This window comes from Mustela nivalis (genome assembly GCF_964662115.1).
Source record: "Mustela nivalis genome assembly, chromosome: 2".
Classification (NCBI taxonomy): domain Eukaryota; kingdom Metazoa; phylum Chordata; class Mammalia; order Carnivora; family Mustelidae; genus Mustela; species Mustela nivalis.
Window position 1 is genome coordinate 105,583,450 of NC_139021.1, and position 16,364 is coordinate 105,599,813.

Here is a 16,364-nt window from a genome sequence, read left to right on the forward strand (position 1 = left end):
ACAGAATCATAAATGGACAAATTTGGGAGAGAAACAACTCTCCTTTACCCAATCAGAGAGATCCGCCTTATCCTTTTGTAGAGAAAGGGTCAAATGCCAGAAACAGGAGGCAAAGACCCACATAAGGTGCCTCCCTCTCCCCATCCTGCCCAGGGCACACTCACCGCTCTCGCAGAATGGCCCGTCATACGCAGAGAAGGCACAGTTCACAGGCAATGCCCCTGGGTCTCTCCCTACATCTCCCTCCATTGCGACACAGGTGTCCATAGCTGCTGCAGTGTCCCAGGCAGCCTGGGTCCACTCCTGGCGTCATTGTGGCCCTTTCTTCCAGGTCCAGGGCCAGCCCGTTCAACCGCAGTGACCGAATGCACCCCAGGAAGCCTCTCTGTCTGGTGGCTGTCCCGCCTACAAGGGAAACAATTACAGCCGTGCCCTGGGGGTCTCGGTGGCATTTCCAACTGACATCCAACTGTGGCCAGACCGAGCCCTTCAGAAAGGCGACCCACCCGAAGCTTTACAAACACATGCGATTTTGAAAACCTAGGCTGTGATCTCATACTAAGAATCATCAAATGGTATTGAATAAATCACGGATGGAAATATTTTTAAAATTGAACTTGGTAAATATTTATTCTAAAAAGTACTTCTTCAAGTTCTATTTAGAAAGATTTTTACAGTTTAAAGTTGGTTCCTTCATTAAAAAAAAAAAGAAAATACCATCTCTCCTTTTTAAAGTTTAAGTGTATAAACTGTGATGGGCACAATAAAGTTAAATAGTTGAAAATCTTTGCAATATAATACATATTACAAATTTGTAACATGCAAATGTATATAAATTGTATAGGGTTAATATGTAGTATACATTATAATTCATATATGCATTTGTCATATATATTTTGTTATGTGTTTGTTATACACTTGTTGTATATAATATAATGCATACATTACATATAATAACAAATTATATATGTAATACCATCCTTTTTTAGAAATGCTCCCATTAACAATGACATGAAAAGGGAATTGAGGAGCAGGCAAAGAAAGAGAAAGCAGGGGTGACATTAAAATCCAGAATCAGGCCTGCCTTGCTCCAGGCTGCTGGCTCTGAGGTCAGGAGGGTAACAGTCACTGAACACTGAGTAGCTCTCTATCATGCCTCACATGAGCCTAATCTCAAATCTGGGGGTGCGGGGGTCACCTGGAGTGCTTGCTTCTCCTGGGGTTCATTCCCAGGGATTCTGACTCGGTGGGCCTGGGGCGTAAATCAGCATTTTCCACCAGCTTCCCATGCTCTGGAAACATTGTTTTCATGAGGATGTCAATTCCATGTAGGTGTTCATGTCAACTTTGTTCCTAGAAATTCCATTCCTTGGTCCTCAGGATTACAAATCAGAAAACAGAATTGTTTAATTTGAGTAACAGTCTGATGACTTGACGTGAAGCCTTGAAGTTTTCTGTATCATGGGTTGTGTGCACACACACACACACACACACACACACAACTACCTGCATTGTACAGCCCCCAGAAGCTGTAGGTGTCCTCTGGCAAAGCAGACTGCAGGCTAATCTGTGATTTAGATTAGTTCCTAATTGGACCAGCTCCTTATTTACTTGAAAACACATGAGAAATGACCAAGGAAGAGTTACCTTAATTGTTTGCTTGCTTTACAAATTAGAATAGAGTTATCTGAAAAGTAATGTAGCAAAACTTATCTCTCCCTTTGAGAAAAAGAAAAAACATGGATAAGGAAGATGTGGTCCATATACACTATGGAGTATTATGCCTCCATCAAAAAGGATGAATACCCAACTTTTGTAGCAACATGGATGGGACTGGAAGAGATTATGCTGAGTGAAATGAGTCAAGCAGAGAGAGTCAATTATCATATGGTTTCACTTATTTGTGGAGCATAACAAATATCATGGAGGACAAGGGGTGTTAGAGAGGAGAAGGGAGTTGGGGTAAATTGGAAGGGGAGGTGAACCATGAGAGACTATGGACTCTGAAAAACAATCTGAGGGGTTTGAAGTGGTGGGGGGTGGGAGTTTGGGGTACCAGGTGGTGGGTATTATAGAGGGCACAGATTGCATGGAGCACTGGGTGTGGTGAAAAAAATAATGAATACTGTTTTTCTGAAAATAAATAAATTAATTTTAAAAAAACAAGATAGCAGTCTTAATAAATAAATTAATTAAAAAAATAAGCAAGTAAATGAAAAGGAAGACTTCCACTACCCAGAGCTTTCATCCCTGAAGCACCAGCATTGAGAATGGCGCCAGCCCAGTTTTGAACCTTGTGTCTGCAAGGACTGGGAATCAGAGGAGGGTGACACAGCCATATGAGTCCTCCTTTGGTCTGTGTTAGAGGGGGCACAGGAGAACTCAGACACAGTCACACAGCGGATTCCCTGACTGCACTGAAAAGTGAAGCCAGAAGTTCTAGATGAAATTTGCTAACCATTTTATAAATAGCATTGATAAGAAGTCACTAAAGCAAACACAGGTCATCAATACTGTTGAGGTCCAGCCTGGAAATCCACCCACTGGGGACTGGGTTTCTCTTCTATTTCAGTTTCTAGACTACATCACTCACTCTCTCTGGACCTCCATTATCTCATCTGTGACCTGGGAAATCTATGGAAACCATGATCCCGAAAAACACACTATGGAAACTGTATTAACAACCATCTGTGGAAAGAGCCTGACTCTTCCTAGAGCTCTCAGTCTGTGGTGCTGGCAGGAGTCACGTGCACCTGCTGCCATCATGGCTGGATGACTCGAGTCTTCTCTGTGTCCACCAGCACAGCCCAGCCAGAGGGCAGCTACACTCACCCACAAAGAGCTGGCTGTTGAGCTGCAGGCGGGTATGGCCATCCACGGGCGCAGCTTGTGTCTTGCTGGGGAGCTGGTCCACTTGAAGGGTCGCCTCCTTTACATTCCTCTCGGCCCTCACGTGGTGCCACCGGTTGTCATTAAAGGGAGTGGGAGACTGCACTGTGACCTCACATTGCCCATTCCCCACATCGAAGGAAAAGGTCACTTCTGTAGGAGCTGCAAATACAGAGAAGAGAGTAGTGTGCTTCATTCCCCAGGGAGGAAATTCAGCCTCAAGAGACAAGAGGGCAGCGGCAGGACACGCTCCTTATGAAAGCAGACGGTGACACTGCTGCCGACCAATGTCATTCTGAGCTGGCTAGGAGGGCAAAAGAAATGTGTGTCCCGAGGGAAGAAAAACAAAGCCATTTTACCTGATTCCCCCTCAGACAATGCTCCTCATCTTGCTAAACCTTAAGGAGTAGAGATCTGTCCCCACCAGAGGGAAACTGGTCTGTGGCCTGCCTTCTTATATATCAGCGAATTTATTTCAAGGTGGGGGGAATCCTCATGTACTTTATTTAAAAAGCCCTCTGTGAAATTTTGAAGTAAGGAACCGAGCCTTGCTACATGCATGAACAATGTGGCGAGTCAATTACATGAAATGATTCTGCAATTTAGGGAGTAGTTATCGAACCAGTTTGGTTTAAAAGATCCTTACTACACACACAGGGCAGCACAAAATTGGACAGACTGTGTGTGTTTTGTGAATCACTGTTTACCCTCTATTGAAAATAAGGATTTAAAATAATGGAGCTTTAGGTGCTCCTGGGTGGTACAGTTGGTTAAGCATTCGACTCTTGGTGTGAGCTCAGGTTATGATCTCAGGGTCATGGGATCAAGCCCCGCACTGGGCTCCATGCTCAGTGTGGAGTCTGCTTAAGATTCTGTCTCCCTCTCCCCCCCCAACCCTGCTCTCTCTCTCTCAAATAAATAAATCTTTTTTAAAAAGGTATTAGAACTTTAGTTTGCATTAAAGGAATACAAGTGACAAAGAAAACATAGCAGTACTTTGGGAATTAGGTTCCCAGAAGGGTTATTGCTATATACTGAGGCCTGGTGGCTTTGCCCAGAAGGCAACTCACTGTGCAGCTCTAGCCTGATGAAGTCTGTGATCCCCAGGTTCTCTACAAACACCCCAGAAGGTGCTGTCGTCTTAAAAAAGAAAGAAACATCAGCACTGAGCTCTCCACGGAGCATAGGGAAGTGAAAGTGTGAGGTCTCGGTGTTGAAGGAAGCGGAATTCCAAAATGAATCTGTTTCCCAAAAAAAAAAAAAGACAGTGACAATAGCAAGGAAACAGAATAATAACCATATTTTGTATTTCTAGTAATTTTTTTTACCATTATTACCATTTTTACCATCATTAAATGCATTCATTATCTATGCAAGCCTTCATTTGGGGGTTCTTCCAAACATACAGCCACAATGTGAATATCCAGAGAGTGACTATTTCAAGGATTAAGACAGACAAGCCTGAAACTGAATGGACAGATAATCACTGGAAATACCCTGTGTTTTTTAGAAGACAATATTATTTATAGATTACCATTAAGTCAAATAGACTTTGGGGGGACATACAGTTAGATGAACTTTAATACACGTGTAGAGTTGTATAACCACCACCAAAATCAGGATAAAGGACAGCTCCATCCCCCCTCCTCCCTCAGGCTGTTCTCTTACAGTCACACCCTCCTCCTGCCCCTAAGCCCTGGTCATTGTGATCTACAGTTGTGCCTTTTCCAAGTGTCATATAAATGGAATCACACTGTAGGTAATCTTCTGAGACTGGCTTCTCTCGCTCATTGGAATTCAAGATTCATTCAGTATGCCATGACTTATTGCTGCTCTATCGTCCTTCATTGTGTGGATCGGGTCTCCATTTCTTTGTCACTGGAGAATGTCAGTGTGGTTTCCAGCTTTGGTCATTCACAAACAGAGCTGCCCTAAACATATCTGCTGATCACACGTGTATCTGCAAATAGTTCTCTTTCTTGCTTTCCAATCTGGATGCCCCTCCTTCCTTCCTCGGTTGCTGCACTGGCTAGGACATCCAGTGTGACTGAAGTCACAGAACAGAAGTGATGAGATTGAATATCCTTATCTCGTGCCCACTGCTGCAGGGAAAGGGTTCAGTTTTTCACCAGTAACCATGCTGCCAGCTGTTCTGTATGTAGATAATCTTTATTAGGATCAAGAAGTTTCCTGTTATTCATAGTTTCCTAAAAATTTTATCATGAGTGGTATCTGATATGAATGTATCATGTTAGTTAATGATATAATCATAGTAATTCAAATGATTGTGTTCATATCAGTTGATGCAGAAAAAGCATTTGATGTGATTTTTCTTCTTTCAACTGTTAATATGGTAGATGACATTGATTGATTTCCAAATATGGTCAACCCTTAAACAACAAGGGAGTTGGGGCACTGACCTTTGCACAGTTGGACATTCACATGTAACTTTGGACCCTCCAAAAACTTAACTACTAATGGCCTACTAGACAGGTTGACTGGACACCTTACCAAGAAGCATCAACATTTGGTTAATACATACTTTGCATGTTATATTATTATATACTGTATTCTTACAATACAGTGAACTGGAGAAAACAAAATATTATTAAGAAAATCACAAGAAAGAGAAAACACATTTATAGGATGGTACTGTATTTATTGAAAAAACTCTGCACACAAGTGGACCTACCCAGTTCAGACCCATGTTTTTCCAGGGTCAGCTGCACTGAATCAGCCTTGTGTCCTGGGGTAAACCCCAGTTGGTGATGATGTATTATTCTTTTAATGTTCCTGGATTTTTTGCTAATGTAGTTGAGGATTTTTGCATATGTATCTGTGATGATGCTATTCATAGTTATCCCTGTCTTTTTTTTTTTTTTTTTTTGGATTTTCTTTGTCTAGTTTGGTATTGGGGCAATGTAGGGCCCTCATAAACTGTTGGAAAGAATTTCCTCTGCTATTTGCTGAAAGAGATTGTGCAAACACAGTGTTATTTCTTCTTTGGTGGAACTCACCAGTGAAGTCATCTCTGACTGAATTCAATTCTGTCAATACTTCTGGGTCTCTACTAGTTCAATTTATCTTGAGTGAGTTTTAGTAGTTAGTGGTTCTCAAGGAATTAGTCTGTTTTATCTACATTGGAGAACTGATATGTGTATAGTTGTTTGTGGTATGCCATTATTATCCTATTGATGTCTGTAGGGTCTATAGTGATACTCCAGCTTTCACTACTCATATTGGTAATATTTCTCTTCTCTCTCTCTCTCAACAATTTTGCTAGAGATTTATATATTTTATTGTTCTTTTACAAATATTTTGTTTTTATAGATCTCTGCCTTTAATTAATTTCTCTTATCTTTATTATTTCCTTCCTTCTGCTTTTTTGAATTATTTTTTCTTTTTTTCTAATTTATTATGGTAAAAGCTTAAATCATTCAGTTGAGATCTTTTTCTTTCACAATACAAGCATTTAATGCTATTACTATCTCTCCCAGCACTGACATAACTGCCTCCCACCACTGATATATTGTATTTTCCTTTTCATTCAGATCAATATGTTTTATAATGTTGAGACGTCCTTGACTCATTTAATATTTAGTAGTTTGGTGTTTAATATTTAATATTATATTTAATATTTAGTAGTTTGGAGACTACTAAATATTAAATATATTTATACTATACTATATTTATATACTATACTATATTTATACTATTATATTTAATATTTCTAAGTGTTTGGAGACTTTCTCACTCTCTTTGTTCTTTGTTTCTAGTTTAATTCATTTATGTCAGGGAATGTATTTTTGTGTGATTTATTTGATATGTGCTCAAGTTTGTTTTGTGACATAGAATATGATGTATCCATGTGCAGTTTAAAAGAATGTGTATTTTACTGTTGGTAGGGTGTTACATAAATGTCAATTAAATTCTGTTGCTTTGTAGTGACATTAGGTTTTATGTACACTTTGCTTGTTTCCCCTGTTTTAGTTCCAAAGATTAATGAGAGAGGAGTATTTGATTCTCTAATTATAATTGTGATTTTGCCTACTTCCCCTTTCCATCTTGTCAGTTGTTGCTTTATGTATTTTGAAGGTCAGTTATCAGTGTACACATTTAAGATTCTCATGTCTTCTTGGGGCGCCTGGGTGGCTCAGTGGGTTAAAGCCTCTGCCTTCAGCTCAGGTCATGATCCCAGGGTCCTGGGATCAAGCCCCGCATCAGGCTCTCTGAGCCTGCTTCCTCCTCTCTCTCTGCCTGCCTCTCTGCCTACTTGTGATCTCTGTCTCTCAAATAAATAAATAAAAATCTTTAAAAAAAAAAAGATTCTCATGTCTTCTTAATTGCTTTTTGTATCTATTAATTTTCTATGCTTTCAAGCAAAAATTTAATACAGAATGTCCAGCATTCTTTCAGTTAGTGTTTGTGTAGTATATCTTTCCCTGTCGCTCTTTTTAAACTTATGATATCATTATATTTGGAGTGAGTTTCTTGTACAAAGTACATAGTTGAGTCATACCCATCTGTCCTTTAACGGGTTTGTTTGGACCATTTATATTAAATATAAATGTTGACAAGTTCAATTTAGTTTTACCATTTTATTATTTTTTTCCTGTTTCTTAGGCTTTGTTGTTCTTTTCTGTCTCCTTTGGAGTTAAACATTTTTTAGTATTCTATTTTTGTCTCTAGCAGTTCCTTGGTTAGTTATTTTAGGAGTGACAATATATACACTTAACTTTTCAGAGTCTGCTCAGAATCTGCATTTTAACCACTTGGACTCCTATGTCAAAACCTCGCCAACAATTCTGTCAGTTTACCAAGTGCTCTTCATTTATTGCTGCCAAATGTATTCCATCTGTACAAATTAAGAGCTCTATGAAATAATGTTGTATTTTTTGCTTTCAACCAAAGGTATATTTAAAATAACTCAACAGGAGAATAGTCTATTATATGTACCCCAATATTTACCATTTCTCAAGCTGATTTTATACCCCTGAGATCCCAAATTTCCTTCTAATAGCATTTCACTTCTGTCTGAGTCTTCCTTTAGAAAGTCTTTTAAAGTATCTTCTGGTAAGGAATGCTTTTAGCTTTCCTTCATCTGAGAATTTCTTTATCTTCATCCCTGAAGGAGATTTTTGATGAATATGGAATTCCAGACCAACAGTTCTTTACTTTTAGCCCTTGAGAAATGTTTTGCCACTTCCTTCCTGGCTTCCATATTTCTACTGAGAAAGTCATGGACTTATGAGTAGGAGTTCACCTACAGATGATGCATCACTCTTCTCTCTGGTTGATTTCAAACATTCTTCATTGCCTTTGTTTTCAGCAGTTTAATATTGATGTGTCTGGAGGTGAATTTGAGCTTATGTTTCAAGTTCATCCAGCTTATCAAGTCTGTTTTTTGCCAAACTTGGACAATTTTCAGCCTTTTTTCTTTCCTTTTTTTTTTTTTTTTTTCAGCACCACACTATTCTGTCTGCTTCTGGATGCTCAATTACATGAATGTTAGATCTTTTGTTGTTGACTCAGAGTTCCCTGAGGCCCTGTTCATTTTTAGATTTTTTTCTTTCTTTTGATCAGATAAGTCATTCCTATCATTAAGGCCACTGACTGTCTCATCTCAGATCCACTATTTGGCCCACCCAGGACATCTTTTATTTCAGTTTCATATTTTTCAGTTCTAAAGTTTTCATTTAGCTCTTTGGATATCCTATTTCTTTGGTGAATGTTCTTTTTCTATTTCTTACAAAAGTGTTTATGATCACTTGTTAGAGTTCTTGTGTAATAGCTCTTTTAAACTATTTATCAGTTCGTTCTAACCACTGTGTCACAATTGCATTAGTAACTGTTGATTATATTTTCCTAAGCCAGCTTAGATTTTTCTGGTTCTTTGTAATTTTGGATGACTTCCTATATATTTTAAATATTATATTAATAAATTCTGGGTTTTGTTTAAATGTTGTGGAGCATGTTGATTTCATATATATATGCATAGGCATATATAAAAATTTTATTTTATTTATCTTTTTGTAAGACAAAGTGTTGTTTATTTTCACAACAAATAGCTTTTAGACTAGAGGGTAAATAAAATATATATAAATAAAAATAGAATAAATGCTAAATATATTCTTAGGTATGGCAGAGAATTGGCAATGAATGAACAAACCAACAAATTGCAGAAGTAACAAACATGCTATATTTAAAAGTTGAGGATTTTTCATGATTTTCCATGTCTGGACAGATCTCAGAGTTATTGTAAATAATAAGAGTATGCAACCATATTTGAGCACCTTAGATAAGAGCATGAAATGTATTGACTGGAGTAAATCCTGAGAAACTCCACACCCTGTCACTTCATGTGTGCCTGATCTGGAGACTCATCTGCAAAGATGTCTGAGAAAACAGCTTGGAGGTAGTATAGCAACAAAGCTATACCAATCTATATCTTCAAGAATTTTGGATCATTCCTGTTCATCTTCACTTGTGTTCCTGCTTAGACTCCACTAAGAATGCCTGTTGAGCTCAAGGTCACTCAAGCATGGTATATATTTTGTGGTTTCCTTGTTAAATGTCAGACCAATGGAAGTCAGGACACCTGTTTTCTCATTTCAAGAGGAGACTCAGTTCTTTTTACAATGTCACAACATTCCAAAAGGCTTTTGCATGGCTTCACGTGAGTTCTGAATCATATTATATAAATGTAGGCATGGCTTTACATTACAAGTGTATAATAAATGTGTTGTATTAATATATTATCTTTTCATGGAATTTGTATCAATTTAGAACACACTGTAAAAGTTACATTATATGTTCAAAAGCTTTCTTAACTTCTAATACACTATAGTCTATGCTCTCAGGACAAATATAAAAGGATCAAGGTTCTCAAAGTAGTTTTGTATTCAATTGGAGGATTATTTTTCTTAAGTATCATATGACTAAAATTAAAATTATTTTTAGAAAATTGCCATACGCCTTTAGGCTTCAAAAGGTCTCATGTATTTCTACTTTCAGTTCATTTTTTTAACATCTAAGTTTTTCAAGTGAGAGGGTATTTTTTAAAGTGTATTTATTTTCTAGAGGCTCAGCCATTTTCTTTTTTTTTACTGTTTTTTTTTAATTTTTTAAAAATTTCTTTTCAGCATAACAGTATTCATTGTTTTTGCACCACACCCAGTGCTCCATGCAATACATGCCCTCTATAATACCCACCACCTGGTACACCCATCTCCCACCCCCTTCCCCTTCAAAACACTCAGGTTGTTTTTCAGAGTCCATAGTCTCTCATGGTTCACCTCCCCTTCCAATTTCCCTCAACTCCCTTCTCCTCTCCATCTCCCCATGTCCTCCATGTTATTTGTTATGTTCCACAAATAAGTGAAACCCTATGATAATTGGCTCTTTCTGCTTGACTTATTTCACTCAGCATAATCTCTTCTAGTCCCCTTCATATTGCTACAAAAGTTAGGTATTCATCCTTTCTTTCTTTCTTTTTTATGATTTTTTTTATTTTTTTAATTTTTTATAAACATATAATATATTTTTATCCTCAGGGGTACATGAATCGCCATGTTTACACACTTAACAGCACTCACCATAGCACATACCCTCCCCAATGTCCATAACCCCAGGGTATTCATCCTTTCTGATGGAGGCATAATACTCCATAGTGTATATGGATGGAGCACATCTTCCTTATCCATTTGTCCATTGAAGGGCATCTTGGTTCTTTCCAGAGTTTGGCCACAACCTGAATAGACTGATATCTAGTAACAAGATTAAAGCAGTGATCAAAAACCTCCCAAAAAACAAGAGCCCAGGACCTGACGGATTCCCTGGGGAATTCTACCAAACTTTCAAAGAAAAAAATAACACCTATTCTCCTGAAGCTGTTTCAAAAAATTGAAGCAGAAGGAAAACTTCCAGACTCTTTTTATGAAGCCAGCATTACCCTGATCCCCAAACCAGGCAAAGAACTGACCAAAAAGGAGAATTTCAGACCAATATCCCTGATGAATATGGATGCTAAGATTCTTAACAAGATCCTAGCAAACAGGATCCAACAGCATATTAAAAAGATTATCCACCATGACCAGGTGGGAGTCATCCCTGAGTTACAAAGATGGCTCAACATTCGCAAATCAATCAATGTGATAGAACAAATCAATAAGAGAAGAGAGAAGAACCACATGGTCCTCTCAACTGAAGCAGAAAAACAATTGACAAAATCCAGCATCTGTTCCTGATTAAAACACTTCAAAGTACAGGGATGGAGGGAACATTCCTGAACTTCATAAAATATATCTATGAAAGACCCACAGCAAATATCATCATCATCCTCAATGGGGAAAAGCTCGCAGCCTTCCTGTTGAGATCAGGAACACGACAAGGATGCCCATTCTCACCACTCTTGTTCAACATAGTATTAGAAGTCCTAGCAACAGCAATCAGACAACAAAGAGAAATAAAAGGTATTCAGATTGGCAATGAAGAAGTCAAACTCTCCCTCTTCGCAGATGACATAATTCTTTATATGGAAAACCCAAAAGACTCCACTCCCAAACTACTAGACCTCATACAGCAATTCAGCAACATGGCAGGATACAAAGTCAATGTACAGAAATCAGTGCCTTTCTTATACACTAACAATGAAAATACAGAAAGGGAAATTAGAGAATCGTTTCCATTTACTATAGCACCAAGAACCATAAGATACCTGGGAATAAAACTCACCAAAGAGGTAAAGGATCTGCACTTGAGGAACTACAGAACACTCATGAAAAAAACTGAAGAAGACACAAAAAAATGGAAGACCATTCCATGCTCTTGGATCAGAAGAATAAACACTGTTAAAAAGTCTATACTGCCTAGAGAAATCTATACTTTTAATGCCATTCTGATCAAGATTCCACCTGCATTTTTCAAAGAGCTGGAGCAAATAATCCCCAAATTTGTATGGAATCAGAAGAGACCCCGAATCGCTAAGGAAATGTTGAAAAACAAAAATTAAACTGGCAGCATCACGTTACTTGATTTCAAGCTTTACTACAAAGCTGTGATCACCAAGACAGCATGGTACTGGAATAAAAACAGACACATAGACAAGTGGAACAGATTAGAGTGTCCATATATGGACCTTCAACTCTATGGGCAAATAATCTTCGACAAAACAGGAAAAAATATACAGTGGAAAAAAGACAGTCTCTTCAATGAATGGTGCTGGGAAAATTGGACAGCTATATGTAAAAGAATGAAACTAGACCATGCTCTTACACCATACGCAAAGATAAACTGAAATGGATAAAAGACCTCAATGTGAGACAGGAATCCATCAGAACCCTAGAGGAGAATATAGGCAGTAACCTCTTTGATATCAGCCACAGCAACTTCTTTCAAGATATGTCTCCAAAGGCAAAGGAAACAAAAGCAAAAATGAACTTTTGGGACTTCATCAAGATCAAAAGCTTCTCTACAGAAAAGAAAACAGTCAAGAAAACAAAGAGGTAACCCACGGAATGGGAGAAAATATTTGCAAATGACAGTACAGGCAAAAGGTCGATATCTAGGATCTAGAAAGAACTTCTCAAACTCAACACACACAAAACTGATAGTCATATAAAAAATGGGCAGAAGATATGAACAGACACTTCTCCAATGAAGACATACAAATGGCTATCAGACACATGAAAAAATGTTCATCATCACTAGCCATTAGGGAGATTCAAATTAAAACCACATTGAGATACCACCTTACACCAGTTAGAATGGCCAAAATTAGCAAGACAGGCAATGTGTGTTGGAGAGGGTGGGCTGTCTCTAATGGCAGTCCAGTTTTCAAAGCCTTTGCAGCATGACTCAGCTCTGCCTCACTTGTGCATGACCCAGTGGCCAGCCTAGGTCTTGGGTCTATAGTTAGGACCAGATCCATGCATGTGTCTCTCTGAGATGAGCCCAGGACTTCATAAACAACATGTAGTATGCTTTCCTGAATGGCTGCCTCCCTCTGCTCTTCTAGGTACTTTCTGGTCCCCTGGTCTCCCTTGTCAGTCACAGAACTGGAAAACAGGCTCTACTGAGACTGCTCTGTAATGCTCTCCTATGCAACTGTACCTGGTCCATTGCGAAGCGATGGGTGAGTGGAGGAAGAGAATAAAAATAAGAGGAGTCTTTCCATCATCTCTGAGCCACAGCTGCCCTATGCAGGGCAAAAGTCCCCTTCTGAAGTCCTGGCTCTTGTGCGTTCCCTGGGCAGCTTCTGCTGTTATCGTTATGGGTCTGCCTAGATAGAAAAAGAGGGAAATGGGATTCCTGCCCTTCCTGAAAGTTAGGAACTTTCTGTTCCAGCCTCTAGCCAGGGCTCAAAGGCTTCTCATGGAACTTCTGTCCCTGACCCAGTGCCCACGTCTGGGTTGACCGACAGATACTGGAGGGAAAAGTAAATGATGCCTTCTGGTTTCTCCTCCTTGCCTCTCCTGGCTTGCTAGAGCCCTGAGATAACTGTTTCAGGCGTGCTGCCCAGGTTTCATAGGGGGACTCGTGGGAGAAGTGAGGTTGGCGTGCTTAGTTCGTCCTATCCGGACACAGAGTGTGGTCTGCTGTCTAAGGTCATGAGTGGGAAGAACAATTCTTCATACTATCTTCCATCAAGGCATGTTCATATGTTCTTTACACTGTGACTATCCACCTCTCAATATTTTTGTCATCTGAAGTAGGAAACTTCCATTTTCTGAATGGCAAATCTCAGAAATGCCAGGATTTCTCCACATGGCAACACCTTCTATGTGACCCTGGGAAGGGATGGCCACCGCAGCCTTGGTAGATGTTGAATTTTGGCCTCTTCTCTGATACGAGTGCCACTGGAGAGTCTGGGCCAGAGAACTGACGTGCCCTGACTTTTCCCTCTGGCCGTTCTGTGGCGTCTCCGCTAAGTGGGAAGAAGCAGTTGCAAGTAGGCCAGTCAAGCCAGTGGGTGGGGGTTGCTGGATCCAGTTTTGAAATTCAAAGTGATATGATTTGTATTTGTGGATGAGTCCGATGTGTGTTAAGAGAGGAAAGAAGTTATAAGTGGCTGTTACATTTTCCGTCTAAGCGAAAGGAAGCATGGAGTTGCCATGTCCTGAGTTGGGGAAGGTTCTCGTGGAAAAACTTTTTTTTTTCCTTCTTTTGGACAAATTGTTTTGAAATGCCTGTTGAGCCTAAGCAGCTGGGTGGCAGAGGTGGGAGTGCAGGGAGACAGCCTGGGGTATAGTGATGACAGAATCATTGACATCAATGTGGGATTTAAAGCCATGAGCCTATTGGGAACAGCTCACCACTGGAGAACAGAGACAGAGGGCTGAGCACACAGGCCGGGGGCACCACAATAGGATGTCACTGGCATGGGGAGGAAGGAGGGAAAACCCAGAATGTTGTGGGTAAGAAATCCACATGTAGTGGGAGGGGTGAGGACAGTTAGGACCACTGAGGTTCGCAAACTGTCAGAGGGTGACAACGAACAGACAAATGATGGCTTCCATCACCCCGTTTCTCAGTATCTTACCAGTTTTAGGCATCTCAGCACTCATCCAATACTTACTCCAATTAATTAATTATCAAATGACTAGATTTTGCTGACGGTGATCAGTGTTTCAGATCATCCCACCAACATTCACAGCAATAGTCTGACTCAAATACTACAGAGGACACACACTCCGAAGGTAATACAATATACCTCCTTTTTTTCTCAAGTAGAACGACAATACACACTTCTTTTGTAAGTTAACACATTCCTAATGAGATGCAGAGTATTAGCATAGACAGTGTTCTTACTGACTCAGGCAGCTACATGTCTCCTAAAACACTGACATGCATTTCCAGGGGTCAAGGCAGTTCCTCTTGCCACTACTTACTGTCCCTGGAGCAGAGCAGAGGCCCCAGCGCATAAGCCGCTTCTGAATGTGGTTGGCCTGTGTCTCTCATCGCAACCTGAGTGACTGGCAGGTGCTCCTTATGGGAAAGAACTACTGTGTCACTGGTCCTATAAAACAAAAACGACCACCTTAGTGTTATTCTGAATGACATCCAGAGAAGGAGCAAATATTCTCTTACTGCAGCGCAAGACATGGTAAGCTAAATTTGTAAATACGTAACAATAAGGAAATCAAAGGACTCATCTGAACTCTGACATAGTAATGTACTCAATAAGGTTTGAGGATCCAATATCCTTGTTCCTCTGCGTGACCACAGAGAAAAACGGGCAGGGCTGAAATCATAATCGTCAGTGCGAGCATGAGATTATATTTCCCTGCAATGAAGCAGCTCGAGGCCCTTTCCCATTTGCCCGCCTTGTGAGATTTAAATGCAAAACTTACTTGGCTTTGTTAAAAACAAAACAAAACAAAACAAAACAAAACAAAAACCAAACCACCCAACTGAAAAGAAAAGATTTAGGTTTTCAATTCCTAGATTTTTCTTTTTTAACTCAATTTTCCAAATTACTATCGTGGTTACTAGGCCTTTCCTTATGTATTGATGCCATCCATTAGAAAGAAAGAAAGATAGAAAGAAAGAAAGAAAGAAAGAAAGAAAGAAAGAAAGAAAGAAAGAAAGAAAAAGAAAGAAGGAGAAGGTTGATTAAACCAAAGTGAAGGTATGATACAATATGCTCTTAAAATTAATAATTGGGGAAATGCAGGGGAAGAGCTAGTCGTGACTGTCTATATCCATTCATTCAGCTAACATTTGGTGCAAAGTGACCCCTTGCCAGGTCCTGCGTGTTGGGGGCATGGGCATAAGAACCACCATCAGCGTCACCAAGGAATCTAGTGGATATTACATATAATGACAGAAATATACTTGTAATATAATACAATCACATAAGTGAATATTTAGGACTGAATATCTATAGTTCCAATGTAACAAAAACCAGACTAGAGCCTGAGGTCCTGAGTAGGAAGCAAGCTGTGCCACCAACCACCGCTCTGGGCAAAGAAAGAAGATTCTTCTGCACCTTGTGAGCTGCTCATGTTTTTACGTCCTGCTTCAATTATGTATGTACTTTGGATTTAGAACAAATAACAGTGTGTCTAATGTATCCTTCAGGTGCCCTGCATCTGTGTAGAACCTAGAAAGTTTCAGTTTCTAACAATTATAAAGCCCTCACTTGCTCTGATGTATACAAATGGAAGCAACTGAAACTGATGTTTTTGCAAGTCAAAACAATCAGCATGGTTCCAATGGTTCAGGCGAATAGCTTTGCTTCGAAAAGACCCTGCATCACTTAATAATTAATCATTCCAATTCTGTTGAGGCATCAAAAATATTCTTTCGAGGTAGGAAGATTTGAAATTATTAGCATTTTTATTTTGCTTTAAAAATTGACAAGGTGACTGCCAGTGCATATTGGCAAGATATCAAAAATTTGAACTAAATATCCTGAAAGTTCAGAAACATTTGTTTTGGAATCAGATGGTTTCCAAAAATCAGATGGAACAAAA

General features: G+C 39.4%; 1 long non-coding RNA gene and 1 pseudogene across 3 annotated transcripts in view; one reads left to right on the forward strand and one right to left on the reverse strand.

The window, feature by feature from the left end:
• Positions 1 to 15,672, reverse strand: part of LOC309858735 (contactin-associated protein-like 3B) — a 35,767-nt pseudogene extending 20,095 nt beyond the window's left edge. The window contains exons 1-5 of the transcript in view: positions 15,608 to 15,672; positions 14,778 to 14,905; positions 3,960 to 4,130; positions 2,833 to 3,051; positions 165 to 405 (exon numbers count right to left, since the gene is read on the reverse strand). The product of the transcript in view is annotated as a contactin-associated protein-like 3B (transcript). The remainder of the gene's footprint in view (positions 1 to 164; positions 406 to 2,832; positions 3,052 to 3,959; positions 4,131 to 14,777; positions 14,906 to 15,607) is intronic.
• LOC309859774 overlaps positions 1 to 16,364 on the forward strand; it is a 296,536-nt gene that overhangs the window by 106,700 nt on the left and 173,472 nt on the right. The window lies entirely within an intron of this gene.